This window comes from Lactuca saligna, chromosome 6 (assembly GCF_052625555.1).
Source record: "Lactuca saligna cultivar CGN05327 chromosome 6, ASM5262555v1, whole genome shotgun sequence".
NCBI classification, from domain to species: Eukaryota; Viridiplantae; Streptophyta; class Magnoliopsida; order Asterales; family Asteraceae; genus Lactuca; species Lactuca saligna.
The window spans coordinates 134,828,795-134,851,985 of NC_136422.1; the positions used below are offsets into that span (position 1 = coordinate 134,828,795).

A 23,191-nucleotide genomic window follows, 5' to 3' on the forward strand; every position below is an offset into this window, starting at 1 on the left:
GTTCCCACCCGATCTTACAAGGTCACAGAGACATAAGATAGAGAAAGGTGCGAGAAGGTACATTTGGGATGAACCGTACCTTTGGAAACATTGTGCAGATCATGTAATAAGAAGATGTGTTGAAGAACATGAGGTACAATATATCCTCAACTTTTGTCATAGTTATGCTTGTGGAGGGCATTTTGGTCCTCAAAGAACTGGCAGGAAAATTTTAGACTGTGGATTTTATTGGCCTCGACTCTTTCATGATGCTTACACTTTTTGTAAAAGTTGTGAGAGATGTCAAATGACTGGTTCTTTGAGTTCCTGAAACCAAATGCCCTTGACCCCCATCTTGGTTGGTGAAATATTTGATATATGGGGTATTGATTTTATGGGTCCTTTTCCTTCATCCTTTGGGCATTTATACATCCTTTTGGCTGTTGAATATGTTTCCAAATGGGTAGAGGAAAAGTCAATAAGAACTGATGATGCTAAAGTTGTTGTAGTTTTTGTCAAGGCTAACATTATATGTAGGTTTGGAACTCCAAAAGCCTTGATCAGTAACAGAGGCACACACTTTTGCAACAAAACACTTGTATCAGTTCTCAAGAAGTATGGAGTCCAACATTGGGTGTCCACAGCTTATCACCCGCAAACAAATGGACAAGCTGAAGAGTCAAACAGAGAAATCAAGTCCATACTTGAGAAAACATTGAACACAAACCGCAAAGATTGGAGTTTGAGATTAGAAGATGCCCTTTGGGTATACCGAACCTCATATAAAACTCCAATTGGGATGTCACCTTATAGACTTGTGTTTGGCAAAGCTTATCACCTCCCCGTTGAACTGGAACACAAAGCTTTCTATGCTGTCAAAAAGCTAAACTTTAAGATTGATGAAGCGGGTGCTCATCGAAAGTTAGAGATCCAAGAGTTGGAGGAGATAAGAAATGAAGCATTAGAGAGTTCACACATCTACAAGGACAAGACCAAAGCATTCCATGATAAGTACCTCTCCCGTAAGACCTTTGAGATTGGTCAAAAGGTATTACTCTATGACTCTCGACTTAAATGGTTCTCCGGTAAGTTACGGTCCCGGTAGGTGGGACCATTCATTGTTACTAATAAATTTGATCATGGTGCAGTTAAGATTAAGAGTAACAAAACTAGAAAAAGTTATCAAAGTTAATGGTCACATGTTAAAGGTCTTCTATGAAGGTTTCCAAGAGAAAGACATGGACGTTGGCAGCTTGGGATGCCTAGACTACATTGAGTGAATCTAAAGTGCAAAGTCGAGCCAAAGACTTGAAACAAGGGCGGATAACCGAGAGGTAACTCGGGAGTATTTCTTTCTATTTTCTGTATTTTGATTTATTTCATCCGTGTTGCAATGTTTTTGCGTCTTTTCGTGGGTTCCGTGCAAATAACTTTTCTATTTAATGGTCAAAGAAAAGTTGGTTTTGAAAAAAAAATCGTGAGTTTGATGTTTATAGAAAGAAAACGCATGGGGAAGGCAAAAACTCACGATCATTTTTTTGACCTGCTCCATGCCATCGAGGTTTTAAAAAAAAAAAATTTGCACGAGCTAGCTCCAAATAGAACGGGCTGGAAAGGAAAAAGGCACAGCCTAGGGCTAGACCGTGTGTCCATATCGCAAGTCTAATCCTAAAAGAAAAAAATGCATGGCCCGTGTGTATTGCTGCTAACTTCTAAGAAACACAAGAAACACACGAGAAAATGTCAAAATCTCATGGCCATGCCAATGGATCGTAATCGCACTTTCCAAAATGCATAACCAACAAATCGAATGCCTTAATTGATCGACATCGTGCACCTCACGTTTAATTCTCTCTCGTTCTCAAACCCTCATGATCGCGCGTTTGCTTCCCCTCCTCATTATTCTTTAACCGAGAACCCTCCAAAACCTAATCAATTTTCAATTTTCTTCTTCAATTAATCCAAGATTAAGACACCAAGGTATGTTACTATCAGTTCCTAACTTCACTTCACTCATCATGTAGGTCGAATTCATCATTCAGTGGGTAAAATCGAATCTTCCTTCATAAACCCTATAAACCCTAGTTCTTGATTTTTAAAGTTTGAATTGATTCTTGTATTGGGTTTCAAAAATTCTTGTATAGGGTTCGAGACCAAGCTTGGGGAGGTGCTTTTGGAAGGAAGATTAGAAGCTTTCATCTCCAATTGGACATTCCACCATTGAAGAGTTCAAGCCTTCTTGAGGTTGAAGATGAAATGAATAATACAAGCCAACACCACAAATCCAAGTGTTTAAACAGTACATTCCTTCCATATCTCAAGTTTTACGCATTGAATTTAAGTTTGCTTGGTTAGAATAGTTATGAATCCATTCTTGTGCTTCATATAATTGTTCATTCGTGCTTGTCTAGTTGTGTTATCATCTTTGGGCACCACCCGTTTATCATAAATCCGGTTTGTCATCATGCCAAAATGAAAAATCCCACAACCAAAAGAACAATTGGAATAGAAATATGGTGTCACCACCATAATTCACAACTCTCTTGAGCACCGTGAGCGATTCCTTCACCTCAAGGGCCGCGAATATTCTCAATAACGGTTTGTAGATATTCCCACTCTCCAAGAACTAGGAGTTTATGATGGCGTCCATAGATTGTTTAGCAACATCGGTTGGGAGAAACTTCTCACTTTGGCACCAATGGAATCGTATAAGAACACAACCATTGAATTCTTACAATCTTTGGAATTCAATGAGAATGCCAAATGCCTCTCATTCTGTCTCATGCGTTTCCAATTTAAACCGAGTCTAGATGATCTTAGTGGATTTGTTGGGATTTCTAATATATATATTGTAATATCCGGATTCCCAGGTATACTATTTTATTCATTTATTTTGGAGTTTGTGGAGGGACTTGGCGAGTTGGTGCTTAGACTCGCCGAGTAGGGTCGCGGATTCTCATTCGGGTTCATGATTGGATTCGGCGAGTCCATGAGTGGACTCGACGAGTCCACGCTGTTTGATGAAATCCTAATTTCCCAGGTTTGGGACCTATTTAAAGGCCCTTAGGGGCGTCATTTGCGGCTACCGAACCCTTGAGAGAAACCGTAAAAGAGCTAGAGTGTTTGTGAGAGGAAAGGAGGCATTTCTTGATCTTTGTGGTTGATTCTTGCAAGAAGGAGGTGTTTCCAACTTAGAGGAGACTAAGAAGGTGGTGCATCTGTGGATTATGAGCAAAAGACTTCATCATTGAGGTACTATATCGCCCCTTTATCTGTTTTGTTGAAGGAATCCATAGATGTAGAGTTTTCATGTCCTTTAATGGAAGAAATTGTGAGAATATGCCCCCTATACACTTTGAGACTTCGGATCTGGACCCATAGTGGTCTAAAGAGCTTATCTCAGCTTGCTTTATGTTCAGCTATGGAGGTGTTGAGCTTAGGATGTTATTTTTTGGGCTAAATTACCAAGTGAAACCTCCTAGACGTCCCATGAGTGTCAAGATTCGAGCTTTACCTTTTTATCAGGCTTGGGAAGGTCAGATCTATGGATCAAAGGAACAGATCTGACCTCAGGAGGTTAATTGAGTTTGTGCATGGCATGAACTCGCTGAATCCAAGGGCAGACTCGGCAAGTAGGTTTAGGTTTCCCGTAAATCACTTAGTGAGTAGACTTGCCGAGTTGGGGGAATAACTCAGTGAGTCCGAGAGGGATTAGAGGACTGGAGTTCAAGGCGAAACTCACCAAGTTGATCTTCAGACTCGGCGAGTTGAGTCGGGGTGGCCCTGCGATTCATGCCAGGTGTGACTCATCGAGCAAGGGGAGGGACTCGATGTGCCAAGCGGGACTAGAGAGTTAGTGGACATGTGTAGACTCGTCGAGTCACCTAACTGCACTCGACGAGTCGGGTCAAAGTTTGACAGTTGACTTTTGTTGACTTTTAGGGTTTGGTCAACAATGGGGACTTTGAGCCGAGAGAGGGGTAAAATGGTCTTTTACCCTTCTGAGGATGCCAAGAGAGAGTTGAGTCTAGTCTCGAGAGTTATATTTATGAGAGTATTTACCTTATGTGATCAGGCGGAGGCTAGACCATATTTCTACCGAGTCAGAGATTTACCGAGATATCTGAGGTGAGTCTTCTCACTCTACATTACCTTGAGTGGTAACTAGAGTCATGTGACATAGTTATTGTATGCTATTTATGTGATGTGTTGCACTGGATTATTTCTATGTGATTTATGCCATGTGTATATTAGAGTATATATCAGAGTTAGATCCGGAAGTTTCACAGAGCTAGGACCAGAGGGTCCACAGAGTTAAGGCCCAAGGGCCCACAGAGTTATAGCCTCGAGTGGCTAGTATGTGTTACGTGTGGTATTTTGGGGAACTCACTAAGCTTCGTGCTTACAGTGTTTTGTGATTTGTGTTTCAGGTTTTCTCAGGATCACGAGACGACACCGGCTCGATTGTACACACCAGAGAAAAAATTATGTTTTAGAGGATCTTGGATTACTATTTATTTGATTATGGAGTTATGTTTTTTTGTAATTTAAACAAAAAGGAGATTTTATGAAAAGTTTTAAATAGATAAACTATTTTAAATGAAAATTTTGTTTTGAAAATTTCGGTGTTACGCATATGGTCCCAAATTAGGCAACATGCGAGAGAAAAATAATCATTTTAAAGCCTAGGCCAAAGCCTTTTGGAAGGAAATCACAAGACTTGATGTGTACGAGGCTCGATCCGCCAAAGCATCTCATATCATCCATCCAATCTTAAGGGTGGCTCTCCGAATTATTGCTAACATTGTATTTCCCCAAGAAGACGTTATCAGAGCCGATAAGATGGTGTTAGAAATTCTTTGGAGCATGGTTACCGACTTGAAGAGACCTCATTTTGGCACTTTCCTTGCTTCCAAACTTCTTAAGGTATCTACCAGCGATTCTGGCCCTTTTCATTATGGCAGGATTATCTCGTATCTTGCCACCCGCCTTACTTATGTCGAGCTTTTTGAGAGAAAGCGCCCGGACCTCGAGAAAATCACAAAAGGCACTAATACCATCACATCCAATGTCCTTGTAGCCTCATCTTTCTTTCAGAGAGAAGGTGATGGTAGTATCACATGGTTGGTACAGGGTGAGCAACATTTTCGAGTTCCTGTTGGGGAATTCAGTTCCCTCCAGCTCTAGCAGGACATCACTCAGACTCGGTGGTGTCTACCAAAGAATACTTCTGCAAATTTCATCCCACACGCTCCCGCGCCCATTCCCAGAGCTCCTAAGCGGCCAGTCGTCGACCACGAAGACGACATCCCTATTCCTCCTGCTCACTCCATTGCTCCCACTACAAGGGGATCCACTTATGTTTCCCCAGTAGAGACTGCACGTTATTTCTACACCCAACGGGCGACTAAGTACCACGACACATACATGTGGCGTTTTGATCACCTTGATCAAGCTGTTGCCGACATTCGTGTTGATTTGTCTACAACCAACGCCTCCATTCAGCAATTGACACAAACAGTACAACAAGCCATGAAGTTCATGTAGCGTTGGGCCCCTCGCAGCTAGCAGATTGCCCTACCCTCTCCGAGCATCGACGACGATGCTAAATCTTAAGCTTGGTGAGGGGTCTTTGTACATTAGTCTTTGTACATTAGGTGCTAGTTAGTTTCCACATGCATTTCATCTAAAATGAATCTAAAGGAACCTAATCTTCTTAAATAAGTTGAAGTGGTAAATTAGTCTTGACTTGAGATTAGAACTTGTTCGTTTCTCATTAAAAATCTTGATGCGATCTGATCATGCACGAACACATCTCCCGAAGCCACTCGTGCAAAACAAAAAATGATAAGGTTATCAACACCGAAGCATAATGACATATATAGTTTAGCCCTTGGAAGACACGATCGGTCTTATGAGTAGTATTACTCATTCATATACAAACTCCAAATTCAAGAGTCATAAAATGAATATAAAATTTTAGTGACTCGAATCCTCTACCACTCTAAAAAGTCTTTTCTACCTACTCCCTTCTAAATACCCTGCTTGGGGACATTGTTTCCAACTATACCTACGGGTCTTTGCGCATTTACATCAGTCCCAACAATAGGAAGAGTCAAGGTCGAAATATTTAAAAAAAAAAGATAAAAAATTTATATTATTAAGTTAATGTGTGACCTTTGGGACTTGAATCAGTACACCGCGAGGGGTGTTCTACACCTAATTGCCTAAAGCAAAATTGTTTCGCACTGATTGGTTTGAAAGTTCACTACACGAGTTCCATAGAAAGTCATGAACTTAATAATAACAAATAAAGCTAATCTGTGGCCTTCAAGGTTCGGGCAAGTAAACCTGAGGGATCTCTTTAAATCTAGCACATTAAGGTGATCTAATTTGGATGTGTTGGTTGGAAGCCCGTTACATGGATTTCAAAGAAAGCCATGAGCTTTATTTGTAGAAAAATATAATTAGATAGTTTGTATATATTTATGTTTATAGTTTAATTAAATAATGTGTTTGGGAAAAATGTTTGGCTGTAAACATTGGGACTGACTGTAAACTACTTTGACTAGTGTAAGTGGTTAGAAACATGTAACCAATCTGGGTAAATATTATGGAATTTTTAGAAATTATTTTTTAGAAAAAGATCGTGGTTAGTCAACAAATAGCTGGAGTCGGTCATTGTCTTGCTTTGTAAAATGAAAATGATTGAGCATATTTTGCATCACATGTTTTTACAAGAGTGAGACCATAATTTGTTCCATGTGCAAGCCCAATACCTGTAAAAATGAACAAGTGTTGTACCTTTTGATTTTGTTGAGTTGCGTTAGGGAATGGCTAAAAACCTTGTTTCACATGTTATATATCTTTGTGGGATTAATGTAAGGTTATCTCAAGGCCCGACAGGCACACCTTTGACTGTGTGACATAATGAGGTTAATTGGATTGAATATGTTTTTTTGATTTGTTTATAGCATTAATGTCTGAAAAAAAAAACGTTTTGTACATATGTTATTTTCATTAGTTCTTCTTTTATTGCATGCATGCACTCTTAATTCCATATAATCCTTTTCGTTCCTTCCATTATTTTCATCTTAGTTTCTTTTTATTCGCCTATCGTCTTTTCTAGATTGATTCTCAATTTTGTTCTTTCTTGAGGACAAGAAAGGTCTAAGCTTGGGGAGGTTTGATAAGTGCATTTTATGCACCTATTTTTCATGTTTATTTCCATCCTTTTTTAGCATTCTACTTTATAATTCTTGCATTTAGTTGATTATTATGGCAATTGCATATTTCATTAAGAATTCATGATACTTCACTATGTTTGATTTATTTTGCAGGCATTATTGAGCATGGAACGTGGAGCCTGGATGCATGGATCTTGGATTCTTGGAGCTTTGGACCATGCAGAGAAAATGAACCGATCATTCCATGGAGGAAAGCATGAAGACATAACCTGAGTCATTGTTGCATTATCATCATAGCAAAGGACTACCTTTGAAATTTGGTTCTTGTCACACTGACACGGGTCGTGTTTGTCCTTTGTCATCTCATATTTGAGCAACATGACTCGTGGTGAAGCTAGATTGATGATGGAGTCAATAGTGAAGACTTCTTGGAATTTCAGCAAAAAGCAGGGGCCATGCCAAAAACACATGGTCAAGAAAAATGGCCATGCCAAAAACACATGAGCAAAAAGGCGTGGCCATCCCAAAAACGCATGGCCTCATGTCATGCACGTGAACATTAATTAAAAAACAAGGAGACATCATTTTAAAAGGGAGAACGGTTTTTGGAGCAGTTTAGAGCGATCTTGGGCAATTCAAGGAGAATTTTTGGAGCTTTTTAGAAGACCTAATCATTGCAAACACTTTGGACATTAGTCTTTGTACGTTAAGTTCTAGTTAGTATCCACATGCATTTCATCTAAAAAAAATCTAAAGGAACCTAATCTTCTTAAATAAGTTGAAGTGGTAAATTAGTCGTGGCTTGAGATTAGAACTTGTTTGTTTCTCTTTAAAAATCTTGATGCGATCTGATCACGCACGAACACGTCTCCCGAAGCCACTCGGGCAAAACAAAAATGATAAGGTTATCAACACCAAACCATAATGACAGATATAGTTTAGCCCTTGGAAGACACGATCGGCCTTACAAGTAGTATTACTCATTCATATCCAAACTCCAAATTCAAGATTCATAAAATGAATATAAAATTCTAGTGACTCAAATCCTCCAGCACTGTAAAAAGTCTTTTCTACCTACTCCCTTCTAAATACCCTGCTTGGAGACATTGTTTAAAACTATACCTATGGGTCTTTACGTATTTACATCAGTCCCAACAATAGGAAGAGTCAAGGTCAAAATATTAAAAAACATAGATAAAAAAGTTATATTATTAAGTTAACGTGTGACCTTTGGGACTCGAATAAGTACACTCTGAGGGGTGTTCTACACCTAATTGCCTAAAGCAAAATTGTTTGGTACTGATTGGGTTTAAAGTTCGATAGAAAGTCATGAACTTAATAATAACAAATAAAGCTAATCTGTGTCCTTTGAGGTTCGGGCAAGTAAACCCGAGGGTTCTCTTTAAATCTAGCACACTAAGGTCATCTGATTTGGATGTGTTGATTGGAAGCCCGTTAAATGGATTTCGAAGAAAGCCATGAGCTTTATTTGTAGAAAAATATAATTAGATAGTTTGTATATATTTATGTTTATAGTTCAATTGAATAATGTGTTTGGGAAAAATGGTTGGTTGTAAACATTGGGACTGACTGGAAACTACTTTGACTGGTGTAAGTGGTTAGAAACATGTAACCAATCTGGGTAAATATTAGGTAATTTTTAGAAATTATTTTTTAGAAAAAGATTGTTGTTATTCAACAAATACCTGGAGTCGGTCATTGTCATGCTATGTAAAATGAAAATGATTGAGCATATTTTGCATCACATGTTTTCACAAGAGTAAGACCATAATTTGTTCCATGTGATAGCCCAATACCTGTAAAAGTGAACAAGTGTTGTACCTTTTGATTTTGTTGAGTTGCGTTAGGGAATGGCTAAAAACCTTGTTTTACATGGTATATATCTTTGTGGGATTAATGTCATGTTATCTCAAGGCCCGACAAGTACACCTTCGACTGTTTGACATAATGAGGTTAATTGGATTGAATATGTATGTTTTGTTTTGTTTATTTCGTTAATGTTTGAAAAAAAAACAAAAAAACAAAAAAAAAAAAAACTTTTTGTACATATGTTATTTTCATTAATTCTTCTTTTATTGCATGCATGCACTCTTAATTCCATTTAATCCTTTTCATTTCTTCCATTATTTTCATCTTAGTTTCTTTTTAGTCGCCTATCGTCTTCTCTAGGTTGAATATTAATTTTTTTCTTTGTTGAGGACAAGAAAGGTCTAAGCTTGGGGAGGTTTGATAGATGTATTTAATGCATTTCTTTTTAGTCTCCCATCCTTTTATAGCATTCTACTTTATAATTCTTGCATTTAGTTGATTATTATGGCAATTGCATATTTCATTAAGAATGCTTGATACTTCACTTTTTTTTGATTTATTTTGCAGGCATTATGGAGCATGGAACGTGGAGCCTGGATGCATGGATGCTTGGAGCTTGGATTCTTGCAGCTTTGGAGCATGCAGAGAAGATGAACCGGTCATTCCATAGAGGAAAGAATGAAGACATAACCTGAGTCATTGTTGCATTATCATCATAGCAAATGACTACGTTTGAAATTTGGTTCTTGTCACACTAACACGGATCGTGTTTTATCCTTTATCATCTCATATTTGAGCAACATGACTCGTGGTGAAGCTAGATTGAAGATGGAGTCAACAGTGAAGACTTTTTCGAAATTTAGCAAAAAGCAGGGGCCATGCCAAAACCACATGGGCAAAAAGGTATGGCCATGCCAAAAACGCATGGCCTCATGGCATGCACGTGAACATTAATTAAAAAAGGTGGAGGCATCATTTTGAAAAGGAGAACGGTTTTTGGAGCAGTTTAGGGCGATCTTGGGCGATCCTAGGAGAATTTTTGGAGCTTTTGAGAAGAACTAATCGTAGCAAACACTTTGGACATTAGTTTTTGTACATTAGGTTCTAGTTAGTTTCCACATGCATTTCATCTAAAAAAAATCTAAAGGAACTTAATCTTCTTAAATAAGTTGAAGTGGTAAATTAGTCATGGATTGAGATTAGAACTTGTACGTTTCTCATCAAAAATCCTGATGCGATCTAATCACGCACGAACATGTCTCCCAAAGCCACTCGTGCAAAACAAAAAATGATAAGGTTATCAACATCGAAGCATAACAACAGATATAGTTTAGCCCTTGGAAGACACGATCAATCTTATGAGTAGTATTACTCATTCATATCCAAACTCCAAATTCAAAAGTCATAAAATGAATATAAAATTCAAGTGACTCTAATACTCCAGCACTCTAAAAAGTCTTTTCTACCTACTCCCTTCTAAATACCCTGCTTGGGGACATTGTTTCCAACTATACCTACGGGTCTTTGCGCATTTACATCAGTCCCAAAAATAGGAAGAGTCAAGGTAGAAATATTAAAAAAACAGATAAAAAAATATATTATTAAGTTAATATGTGACCTTTGGGACTCGAATAAGTACACCCCAAGGGGTGTTCTACACCTGATTGCCTAAAGCAAAATTGTTTGGCACTGATTGGGTTGAAAGTTCGCTACATGGGTTCCATAGAAAGTCATTAACTTAATAATAACAAATAAAGCTAATTTGTGGCCTTTGAGGTTCGGGCAAGTAAATCCGAGGGATCTTTTTAAATCTAGCACAGTAAGGTCATCTGATTTGGATGTGTTGGTTGGAAGCCCGTTACATGGATTTCAAAGAAATCCATGAACTTTATTTGAAGAAAATTATAATTAGATAGTTTGTATATATTTATGTTTATAGTTTAATTGAATAATGTGTTTTGGAAAAATGTTTGGCTATAAACATTGGGACTGACTGTAAACTACTTTGACTGGTGTAAGTGGTTAGAAACATGTAACCAATCTGGGTAAATATTAGGGAATTTTTAGAAATTATTTTTTAGAAAAAGATTATTGTTAGTCAACAAATAGCTAGAGTCGGTCATTGCCATGCTTTATAAAATGAAAATGATTGAGCATATTTTGCATCACATATTTTTACAAGATTAAGACCATAATTTGTTCCATGTACTAGCCCAATACCTGTAAAGTGAACAAGTGTTGTACCTTTTGATTTTGTTGAGTTGCGTTAGGGAATGGCTAAAAACCTTGTTTTACATGTAACATATCTTTTTTTATTGCATGCATGCACTCTTAATTCCATTTAATCCTTTTCGTTCCTTCCATTATTTTCATCTTAGTTTCTTTTTAGTCGCGTATCGTCTTCTCTAGGCTGATTCTTAATTTTGTTCTTTCTTGAGGACAAGAAAGGTCTAAGCTTGGGGATGTTTGACAAGTGTATTTAATGCACCTATTTTGCATCTTTATTTCCATCCTTTTATAGCATTCTACTTTATAATTCTTGCATTTAGTTGATTATTATGGCAATTGCATATTTCATTACGAATGTCTGATACTTCACTATTTTTGATTTATTTTGCAAGCATTATGGAGCATGGAATGTGGAGCCTGGATGCATGGAGCTTGGATTCTTGGAGCTTTGGAGCATGCAGAGAAGATGAACCGGTCAATTCATGGAGGAAAGCATGAAGACATAACCTGAGTCATTGTTGCATTATCATCATAGCAAAGGACTACATTTGAAATTTGGTTCTTGTCACACTGACATGGGTTGTGTTTGTCCTTTATCATCTCATATTTGAGCAACATGACTTGTGGTGAAGCTAGATTGAAGATGGAGTCAACAGTGAAGACTTTTTGGAATTTTAGCAAAAAGCATGGGTCATGCCAAAAACACATGGTCAACACAAATGGCCATGCCAAAAACACATGGGCAAAAAGGCATGGCCATGGCTAAAACGCATGGCCTCATGGCATGCACGTGAACATTAATTAAAAAAGGAGCAGACGTCATTTTGAAAGGGGGAACGATTTTTGGAGCAGTTTAGGGCGATTCTAGGAGAATTTTTGGAGCTTTTGAGAAGACCTAATCATTACAAACACTTTGGATTTCATTTTTGTAAGAATTAAGCATTCCAATTCAATCTTTATTCTTGTTTGATTTGTTCTTAGCTATGTGCGGCTAACAAACCCTAGTTTCTAGTTTTTGTTCAAAACATGTTGATTGCTTGACTTGAAGCATATGATTTGATGTTTGATTTGTGATTCTATTCTAGTGATTATGTTTTTTTTAAACTAGAACCCTTAAATTTGATTTGTGTTTGATTAGCCACTTTCATTAATTGAATTTTTGTGTAGTTAATTAACTTTTAGGGCACCTAATCGTTCTATTAAGTTAGTAATTGGTAACAAGCAATAAGTTTTCTTATTGTAAAATACATATCACATGTTTTCACACTTTTGAGTGTATGAGAAGAAATGAACATGTTTACGAAGCTTGTACAAAACTGAATGTAATCTTCCAATACAATCCAAGAGCGTGTTTAGGTTGAATTAGTAAAGCTAGGTATAGTCAAAGAGAGTGTTTTGGTTAGATAATTTGGCCAGCTAGAGCTATTAAATCGTGTTAATATCTTTCAGTACCAACTTAGAATAGCAATCACAAATTACATCAAGTCATAATCAGGTTAAATGACAACATTGAGAACTAGAACTGGAAGCACTTTTACAACTTGTTTACAAATCTATCTCATTTTCTGCATGTTTCAAAGTTGATTGTTATTTTTTGTTATCTGACTTTTGCAAACAAAACCCCCATTTGTGACCAAAGTACCTTGTGCAAAACAGGTATATACTTTTGTTCTGTGTCTCTGTGGTTCGACTGTGCTTTCCTTGTACAACTTTTTAGTGCATTAAAGCAGTGTATTTGGAGTCCATTGTACCCCTTTATTTGTTAGGTTTGACACCACTAACAACGACAATGCTATAATGATGCTTTATCCAAGTTAGTGGAAGAATCAATACACAACACATTATTTCCTAGGTTATCTACAACCGACATAGCTTCATACACACCATCATAGGTAATGATTTAAAATAAAGAACATTATTAAAGAAAGCATTAATACTACCATATTCATTATCAAAAGAAAAGGTAAACCCTACAAAGCATGAAAAGAAATAATATTCCTCGCCATTTTAGATGAGTTACAACATTTATTCAAATCTTATGTTAACCTACTACTTAGAAACAAAGTATAAACTCCAATCTTGGTAACAGGTGATGCTTTCCTATTTCCCCATGATTAAGCTTATCTTCCCATGCTCCACATCCTCACTTCTTGTTAGTGTCTACAAATCAGAACAAATATGAATACCATAACCGATATCAAGGACCCAAGAATTAGAATGGGGTGAGTTATTAGATAATATAGTGTAAATACCTACACGGCTGGATTTCACTTTCCCATCTTTATCATCTTGCAGATACTTTGGGCAGTTTCACTTCTAGTGCGACTTTTCCTGGCAATAGAACCATTCATCCTCCTTAGGGTTGGCAGAAGGAGTGACAGAACCTTTCTTTGTTCCACTTGAAGAGGAGCCATCAAGCACTACTAGAAAACAGACCTTTAATGACACGCTTTTTACGACACACACTGATTAATGATACGCATAAGGGCGTGCCATAAAAATAATGTCAGATCTTTAGAAATTTGAAAAATTTAGGATGCGCATTTTTGCATGCCCTAAAATTAGTGTCTGACAAAACAAAAAAAACACGGAGGGTGCTTATGTTCAACGCATTTCGTCTAGAAATGTCTCTTTATAATTTACAAACGCGCGTTCCTATTAAGAAATGGGGACTAAAACTGGGGCTTTTTTTTTCAAGAACGTCATTTTGAGGTCTAACCTCTTATTCTTCTCCTCCGTCTCCCTCAAAAACCCTAGTTTCCATCTCCATTAATCTTCCCTCACCGACGATCTCATCTAAAACCTTGTTCTTACGATCCTCATCTTATAATTCTTAAACCTTGCTTCAACACCCCCTCTCACAAAATCAAAAAAATTGACGAAGAACTAGGGCTTTTTACCCCTGGAATCGGACCTCACAAATCCTTCTTAGAGTCGGCGATTGGGGCTCTGTGACTACTTACGCTCACAACAACAATGATTTTAAGGGTTTTATCCCCGAAGGGAACAATGGTGAAGGTATTACATCAGATGGTTGACTTCTAGGGCGTCATCACCTGTTTTGTGCGTAAGGAGGGTTAGCGGATGAAGAGGTAGAAGATTTTTTAAATATGAGGCTGAAGAAAGATAAGAAGATTAAACGGTACGTAATTATTTTAAAATTCATCTTCTTCATTTTTTACGTATTTGATCTCGTTTTTAATCCATGTTTGATTCAAACTTCAATCTATCTTACCCGATTTGTTTGCTTATGTTTTATTCTTCAGCACACTTGTTATCGCGATTATTGATTTCATGGTTAGTTAACTGATGGGTTCAAACTTGTCACATTCTAACATTAAAAATTAACCTTTCATGTAAGATTTGCATTCTTTATGAAATTAAGTATAATGTTGGTATTGAATTTGCAACCTCTATAATAAATCTTTTGGATCACTACTGCAAATAAATGAAATTTTCATTTTTTAACCAAACATCCGATTCATCATATGGATCTAAAGCTACATCTGCATCATATTGGATTTATAATAAGATCAGGATAAGAAGTTAATTTCAATCTAAAAATCCTATGCTTTGACCAAAAACTAACAAGAACCAGTGATCAAAGGCTAGCTGTTGGTTACTCTTCTTTTACCAAATGAAATTGGGGCATGTTAAGCATACATAGAGGTATACATTGGATTAAACATATATACTTCTGAAGGCTTTTTTTAAATGTTGTATAAACCATTCTGCATCATGAAATGTTTGTAGCTGTAAAATCATGTTTTTAGATAATCAATGGATCTGATACTGATTGTTATGAACTTACAGATGACAACTATTAAAAGGGCACTTTAGGATGACAATGAACCAAACTCTGTTCAATTTATTTATAAGTTATTATCAAGGTTGATGTCAATATAATAGATTTTATTATCAGTCTAGTAATGGAGATATTATTTGTGACTCAATAACTAAATAATAATATGTTTTAAAATTTTAGGAAGAGCAAAAACAAGCTTGAAGAACTGTTACATCAATGGTCAGAATGGCATACCCTAGAATTCTCTTTATCTGAGGCAAAATTTATTTTTCCAACAACAATTAAGTTTAAGAAATTCTCACAGTTATTTCAGAATGAATCAACTTGTTGAATGTTTTTAGGGTTCTAATGAAGATCTTTTTCGGTAATAATTGTTTTGTGTTTTGTGAGCAGTTAACAGATTTTGGGTTGTCAAAGATGGGTCTAATTAACAGTACAGACGATTTATCTGGTCCAGCAGTGAGTGTCACATCACTATTGGGTGACAATGGGACTCAGTCATCTCTCTCATCTCCATCTCCATCTCCATCTCTGTCTGCCACTGGGACTCAGCAAGAAAGATGCAAAAACCGCTCTGCTGTTGGACAACTCCAAACTATTTGGCACCCGAGATTCTTCTGAGAAATGGACATGGTTTGTTCACAACTAACTTGATATAATAATGACATGAATTGCTTATAAAATCTCATGCATTAAAATGTTTTATTCAAATATCTTTCAGGTACATCAGCGGATTGGTGGTCTGTTGGTGTAATAGTATTTGAGCTGATTGTTGGCATTCCTCCTTTCAATGCAGAGCACCCTCAGGTGGGGTTGGGGTTCTACTTTCACTTCTTTGTTAGTTGCTGTAATCTTACCTTTTCTTCACTGTTTTTTCAGATGATATTTGACAACATTCTCAACTGTAACATACCCTGGCCTGCAGCCTGATGAAATGAGCCCTGATGCCCAGGATCTCATTGATCAAGAAGAGAAACTTTTTAATTATCATCTTTAAATTTTAAATACATTTTTATGAGTTCAATCATTGTGCAGATTACTGACAGAAGATCCCAACCAGAGACTTGGAGCTAGGGAGCAACCGAGGTGTGCTTTCTTCCTTTTCTTGATCAACATTAATCATTCTAAACAGGAAGCTGAATAATTTGATAAATACAGGTGAAACAATATCCATATTTTAGGGATATTAACTGGGATACCCTTGCCAGAAAAAAGGTGCATGGAATACATTAACTATTAAACTTTGCTTGATCTGATCATTTAAAAAAAAGTTGAAAATAGAAACAAAGTTAGTTATTTCATATTATTTATGCGGATATGTATTATTTGTTAGGGCGGAAAAACTTGTAATATTTCTGGTACATCTAATGGCATGCGGACATTCTAGCTGTTAGAGATACTTGGTTTAAAGCATATGATAATTTTATATGTTTGTAGTTTATTGAGCATTTGTTGAAATGCTGATACGTCTAGCTTTTTAATACTTACTAGAAGACGATCATTCAATAAATTATTGTTTGAATCAATTATGATGATAGGGCATCTGAAGTCAAGGGGATACTCTGGAGGGTTGAGGAGCTCAGAGATTTGTACACCAGAGATGAAGGTAATAATGTTACTTAATTTAACATTATCTTAGTTAGTTAGTTAGTTGTTTATGTGTAAGTGTAACTGAAACATTATATTTTTCTGTGTTTATAGATATCATATGATTGTGAGAACTCTAAGGAATCTGAATCACCCCGGTTTCAAGCCATACTTTGGGTAACAAGTGCTCCTAGAAAAAGATATCCCGCTGACATCAAAAGTTTTTCCCATGAATTGAGCTCAAAAGCGTACGACCTTTCCCACTTTGGAAGCCTCGAGGTAGGCAGCCATTTATTTATGTATCTTGTATTGTATATTTGTATTAAAATAAATAGCTGATTGATTTAAATTTAATTTATGTGAGCGGAGCAGGAGGTTTTGTCAATGATACGGGGTAAGTTTGACAAAGCAAAGGAAGAAGTGGATGCTGATCTTCATATATTTGCTGGAGATTTACTTGGCATTCTAGAAAAGAATGCAGAGAGTCAACCGCAATGGCATGAAACTCTAGAGGACTTACTGGTGTTGGCTCAGAGGTGTGCCATGACATCTCCTGGAGCTTTTTGGTTGCAGTGTGAGTGGATTGTTCAGGAACTGGATGACAGGTGCCACGAGCTCCCCATGGGTATCTTGAAATAGCTTCACACCCGAATGCTCTTCATACTCACAAGATGTACAAGGCTCCTACAGTTCCATAAAGAAAGCAGATTGGCTGAAGATGAACTTGTTGTTCAACTCCATCAATCCCTTCATTCAGCAGATAAACGTATTCCTCCAAGACCCTCAAAACCACTATCATCATCGTCATCAAGAAAATCTTTCAGTCAGGAACAACACGGGATACTTAAAGCTCAACCCTCCATGTCATGTAGGACCCGCTTTCGTCCCAAATCTGACCAAGGAATGACCACATCATATGCTGGCAACATGACTCCTAGGTCGCCATTGGTGACACCAAAAACCACTACCAGCCAGATAGACTTGTTATTGGCAGGGAAGGGTGCCTATTCTAAACATGATGACCTTCCACAGGTAGTTAATAGGTTCTTATTTGTTATGAGATATAGGTACTGATATTGAAATATTTTTAGATGAATGAGCTTGCTGATATTGCTCGATGTGCTGGCAATACGCCATTGGATGATGACCGATCTTTGTCGTATCTGCTGACGTGTCTTGATAACTTAAGATTCGTGATCGACCGGAGAAAGTTTGATGCCCTGACCGTCGAGACATTTGGAGCACGCATAGAGAAGCTTATTCGGTGATAACATTTTTATAATAAACATGTTTTTTTATGAGGTGTGTGTTTGTTAAATCATAAATCATAAATCACAAATGTAAATTATTAGTTGTTACAAGCAGGGAGAAGTATTTGCAAATGTGTGAGATGGTTGATGATGAAAAAGTTGACATCGCAAGCACGGTTATCGTTGAAGATGCTCCATTGGAGGATGATGTGGTACCGAGCTTGAGAACCAGCCCTATACATTCCATAAATAAGGACTACACTTCCATTGATGACTTTGAGATTATAAAAACGATTAGACGTGGAGCATTTGGGCGCGTCTTTTTAGCGAAAAAGAGAACCACAGGAGATCTTTACATTATAAAGGTACCTCACCCTTTCATTCTTCATTTGTTTATTATATATTTATATTTATGGATTTTTTTGGCGGGTTCTTAAGAAAGCTGACATGATCAGGAAGAATGCGGTCGAGAGTATATTGGTAGAGCATGATATTTTGATATCAGTCCTCAATCCTTTTGTGGTAATAATATATATATTTTTTGGTCTTTCTTTAGAAAATATAATAAAATATGAAATACTTAAATTGTGATAGGTCCGTTTCTTTAATTTTTTTACTTGTCGCGAAAATTTGTACCTTGTCATGGAATACTTGAATGGCGGTGATTTATATTCGTTATTGAGAAACTTAGGCTGCTTGGATGAAGATGTTGCTCGTATATACATTGCAGAAGTGGTATGTTTTTATTTTCATTTTATTTCTTATCAAGACATCGTACCCTGAAAAATCTATCCAATGCCAATTATATGATATAAACTGGCTAAAAGAAAGTAAAATTATAGGTCTACAGTTCAACAAGTAGTAAATTCAATTTCTGCTCAACAAATCCCTAACCCTAACACCCTATATATACTATTATTCTAACTTGCTAACCAAAAAACTTAGTCAATAGGTTGTTACGAAAGAATAAAAATAACACTAAGCCCCCTCCAATGCAAAATGTTATTCTAACAATCTTTGAGTGCTTTAAATAATAAACCTCTCCCATAATGCAAATTTGTATCATTACTTCCAAATTTTTTCTTTTGTGGGGGATATTGCTATAAATATAATTGGGTAGAATAGATTTTTGAAAGTAGGATGCAATAAATTATAATAGACAGACAAATAAATGGAAGTTTGTTGAATTTAAATTAGTTTGAGTTTTGATATATTGTGCACTGCAGGTTCTTGCTTTGGTGTATCTACATTCTCTGCGTGTGGTTCACCATGAGACAACCTGACCCTTCAACTCCCAACTTAAAGGTTCATTGTTTTTTTCTTTTCTTATTCATAGTATAATTAATTGTAACTTTCAGTGATCATTATTGATTTATTATTATTATTATTTTAATTATTCAGATTGATCTGCTAGCTGAGATTAGTCGGTCACCTTGCATTCTGTCGGAAGTTGATGCATCTCTGAAAACTAAGCGAATGAAAAATGATGTGGATGAGTATCTAAAGGTACTTTAAAACTAAAACAAACTATTAACAATTCTGATTCATTTCAGACTCTTAATTAATTTATAATTTTGTTTTTTTTATACTTATACATACAACGCCACAAGGGACTTCTTTTATGTCTAAACTAAACCATAAACTTCTTATTACACCAAGTGAGGCAGCAAGGGCAGGAACATGATACAATGTGCCATTAATGAATTCCCTTGTTCTTTATGTTGGAATGGAGGTATTTTTTTTGGTTAATATAAATTTTTTTGGTATGCAGTTCCTGTCATAGTTGCTTCAACTGCTCCTTTTGACAAACAACCAGAAGTTGATGTTAGTGAGGAAGAGTTTCTACAATTTGACACAACTGCAATTCCTGTCATAGTTACTTTAAACAAGGTGTCCCTTAATAGCAATGTAGTATTAGGTTATATATAGTTAGGGAAAACCTCTTAATAACATTATAGAATCGGATCCCCTTTACACTTTGTTACTTCTTATTTATGATTATATTGGATTTAAAATTAGTTTTCATGCTTTATCAGGGTGCTACAAATATAAAAGTGGGCAGGAACAGATATGAACAACAAGAGCAGCCGGTCACATAGTGTTTTCACCTGCTGGTTCTCAAAGGTAATTTGGTAGCTTAAACCATTGAGCTAATGATGATGCGATCCTTTGTTTGTTTGTTTTCAGAGGTCAAGTATTGCTATCAACCAATTAAAATTTCGTTCACCAATGGCGTAATTAAGGTATCAATATCATCACTCTTACTTATTTGTCTATATCATTTTCATGAAAATGTTTATGTTGTGTAGTATATATTCATATGCCCAGTTGTGCTTTCTATATAGAAAATGTTAACCTTGGTCTTTGCGTTTTTTTTTCATAGATTACAAACACCAATTTCTTTCAAACAACAGAAGATCTAGAGTTTAATTGGGTGATTGAAGGTGATGGATGTAAACTTGATTCTGGAACTCTCAGTCTACCAACATTAGAGTTTAATTGGGTGATTGAAGGTGATTTTGGTTCTTGAAACGAGACTCAAGATATCATATTTTGGCATGGCTAGAAGCTTTGGAGGAAACGAGACTCAAGAAAAAGTAAACATACAGAGAGCTGTTGGCCCATAGTAAGCTAGATGATGCAATTGTATATAAATGAGTTCATTTTTTTATAACATTTATTAATTTTTGGAATAGTTATTTGTATTTGACATATTAGTGAAATGAATTATCTTTGTTATTTCTGGTATTTTATTTTGTATTATGAGATTTTTAATGTATTATTTAATTTGAAAATTAGTAGATCTATAAATAATTTTTTTTAAACATTTAAAATTATGATACGCAAAAATGTGTGTCATCTTCATTTAGGACATGGCTTTTCTTGATACACATTGCGTGTCATTAACACGCGCGTCGTAAGGTTACGACACACGAATGTGTGTCGTCTTCCTTTATGACATTGCCAAGATAGGAGTCGTGGTAGGAGTAGGAGTGGTAACCACCGATTTACTCTTGAGACCACTTTCGACGGTCTTCAAGAGTCCTTGAAGTTTGCTGAGTGTAACTTCCTCCTTGTTCATGTGGTATGTCATTCGGAATTGATGAAAACAAAAAGGTTAGGAGTGCAAAATTGTATCAATTGCCAACTCCTTGGGGAAGCTCACATTTAGCTTCAGCAAACGGTCCACATACCTTTACATTTTCTATATGTGGCCCATGATGGGTTCACCAACATTCATTCGGGTTGTTATCCTGGAGCAAATGATGTCATACCTCTCTTAAAGAGCACTTTGATGGTAGCCGTCCATCAAGTCCTGGTGCATATCAAAAGGGTAGTAGTCCTCATATGACTTTTGGAGCTCGTCTTTCATTGTTGCCAACATGATACATGCCACTTTAGTGGCATCTCTCTCATGAGTCTGGAATTCAACGATCTCCTCAGAAGTAGCAGACGACTCATCAAGTTCCTTCAGCTCCTTGTCGAGGACATATTCCTTGTCCTCGTAAGGAGTAACTATCCTGATCTTCTAAATCCAATCCATAAAGTTGGAACCATTGAAGATGAATCTCCCACAAAGGTTCGTGAGAGAGAATGAGCCGATAGGGTTTGATCCAGAAGCAACATTGTTTGAAGATATCTGAAAAGGAAGAAAGACAAGTATAGATTAGATATAAAGATAGTCCTTAATAAAACACCCAAATGTAATATTAAGGCCAGGAACCAACACAATATTTTATTATTTAGAAGATGGATGCCATAATCCAAGCTATAAAAGATTTGAAGGTAGGTGAATGATGATTCACCAATTTCCACCATCAAAAACAAAATAAATTATTAGGTTTTAATGTGTTTTGAAACTCCTAGATTCTTTGAGATTCATTGAACTTTTCAATGGTATGTTTAAATATCGAGTGTGCCCTTCAAGTTTTGTGACTGGGATGCCGAGGATCACAAAACAAGGCGTGAAGTAACCATGCAAATTACTTGGTACCCTTAATATTTACCCCTCAATAGATGTGCCGGTTAACCACACGCGCTCCATCGATACTATGATAAGTATTAAGTTACCCTTTTCCCACCTTGTTAATTCCAAGTTAGTGTGCCCATTAACCACACACGCTCCACTAACGACTAAAACAAGGTGCAAAGTGTAATTTCATGGGTTAGGATCTTATTCACATTTTCCTAATGTAACTAAGATTGGGAATTTATAAAACATTTAGTTACTTTAGTATCATTATACTTTTAATGAGGATTAAAGTCATTGACCTACCCATTCGGCTAACGACCCTCCACCAGTCAAGGAAGTGGTGGGTGAGAGTAGACACCCATTAAGCTGCTATTTTATAGGCAACAATCTTATACCCCCCCCCCCCCCTTATAGACCGGCTTCGTGAATGAGGCCTACTAACGATAAAAACGAATTTTGTTCTTATATATATATATATATATATATATATATATATATATATATATATATATATATATATATATATATATATATATATATATATATATATAATTAACTTATAATGTTATAAAGTATAAGGGTTAAATTTTAACTTTTAAAATTCTAAGGGTTTGGAACTAAAGTTTTTAAAGTGACTTTACATGTTCCAAAATTTGACGGCAAGTTTTGAAACTTTCAAAACTTTTCATCTATCATAACTTATGAGTTAATGATTTATTAAAATGAGAGACTTTTCATTTTATGTAACCTATGTGTTTAATAATGGACTTTAAAAGTGTGACTTTTAGTAATCCATAACTTGAGGAAAAATTATGGATTCCATTTAAACACATCAAGATCAAGAATTAAACTATCAAGCAAGTTACAAATAATTCCTATGATCTTCCAAACTCATAAGTTCATGAATGTTCATATCAACATTTTCAAGAATCATAAATAAACCATACAAAACTTGAAATTATGATATTAGCCATTGAAAATAGATTAGCACCACCATTACACCATCTAAAACAAGTTTTACAACATTAAAACAGTTTAGGGTAATGTTTCTAATCCATTTCCAGGAGAAAAAGTCAAAAAACTGCACTCTGACAAGCCAACTCATCGAGTGCATGAACTGACTCGTTGAGTTGGTTGAAGAAAGGCATGGACTCATCGAGTCCCCCCGTGGACTCGACGAGTTTACCCAGGCAAAAAAAAAGTTTTTTTGATTTTCTTAACAAGTTTGCATCATGTATCAAATACACAAGCCGAGGCTCTGATACCACATAAGGGTTTTGAACATTCTAACACTCCTAAGGTGTACATGCAACCCTAGAAACCTTGGATCTATGTTTTACTAAGATACATG

At 36.3% G+C, this 23,191-nt stretch overlaps 1 pseudogene; it reads left to right on the forward strand.

The window, feature by feature from the left end:
* The first annotated feature begins 316 nt into the window (after positions 1-316).
* Positions 317-19,432, forward strand: LOC145002921 (putative serine/threonine protein kinase IREH1; annotated as a pseudogene).
* Positions 19,433-23,191: the final 3,759 nt, after the last annotated feature.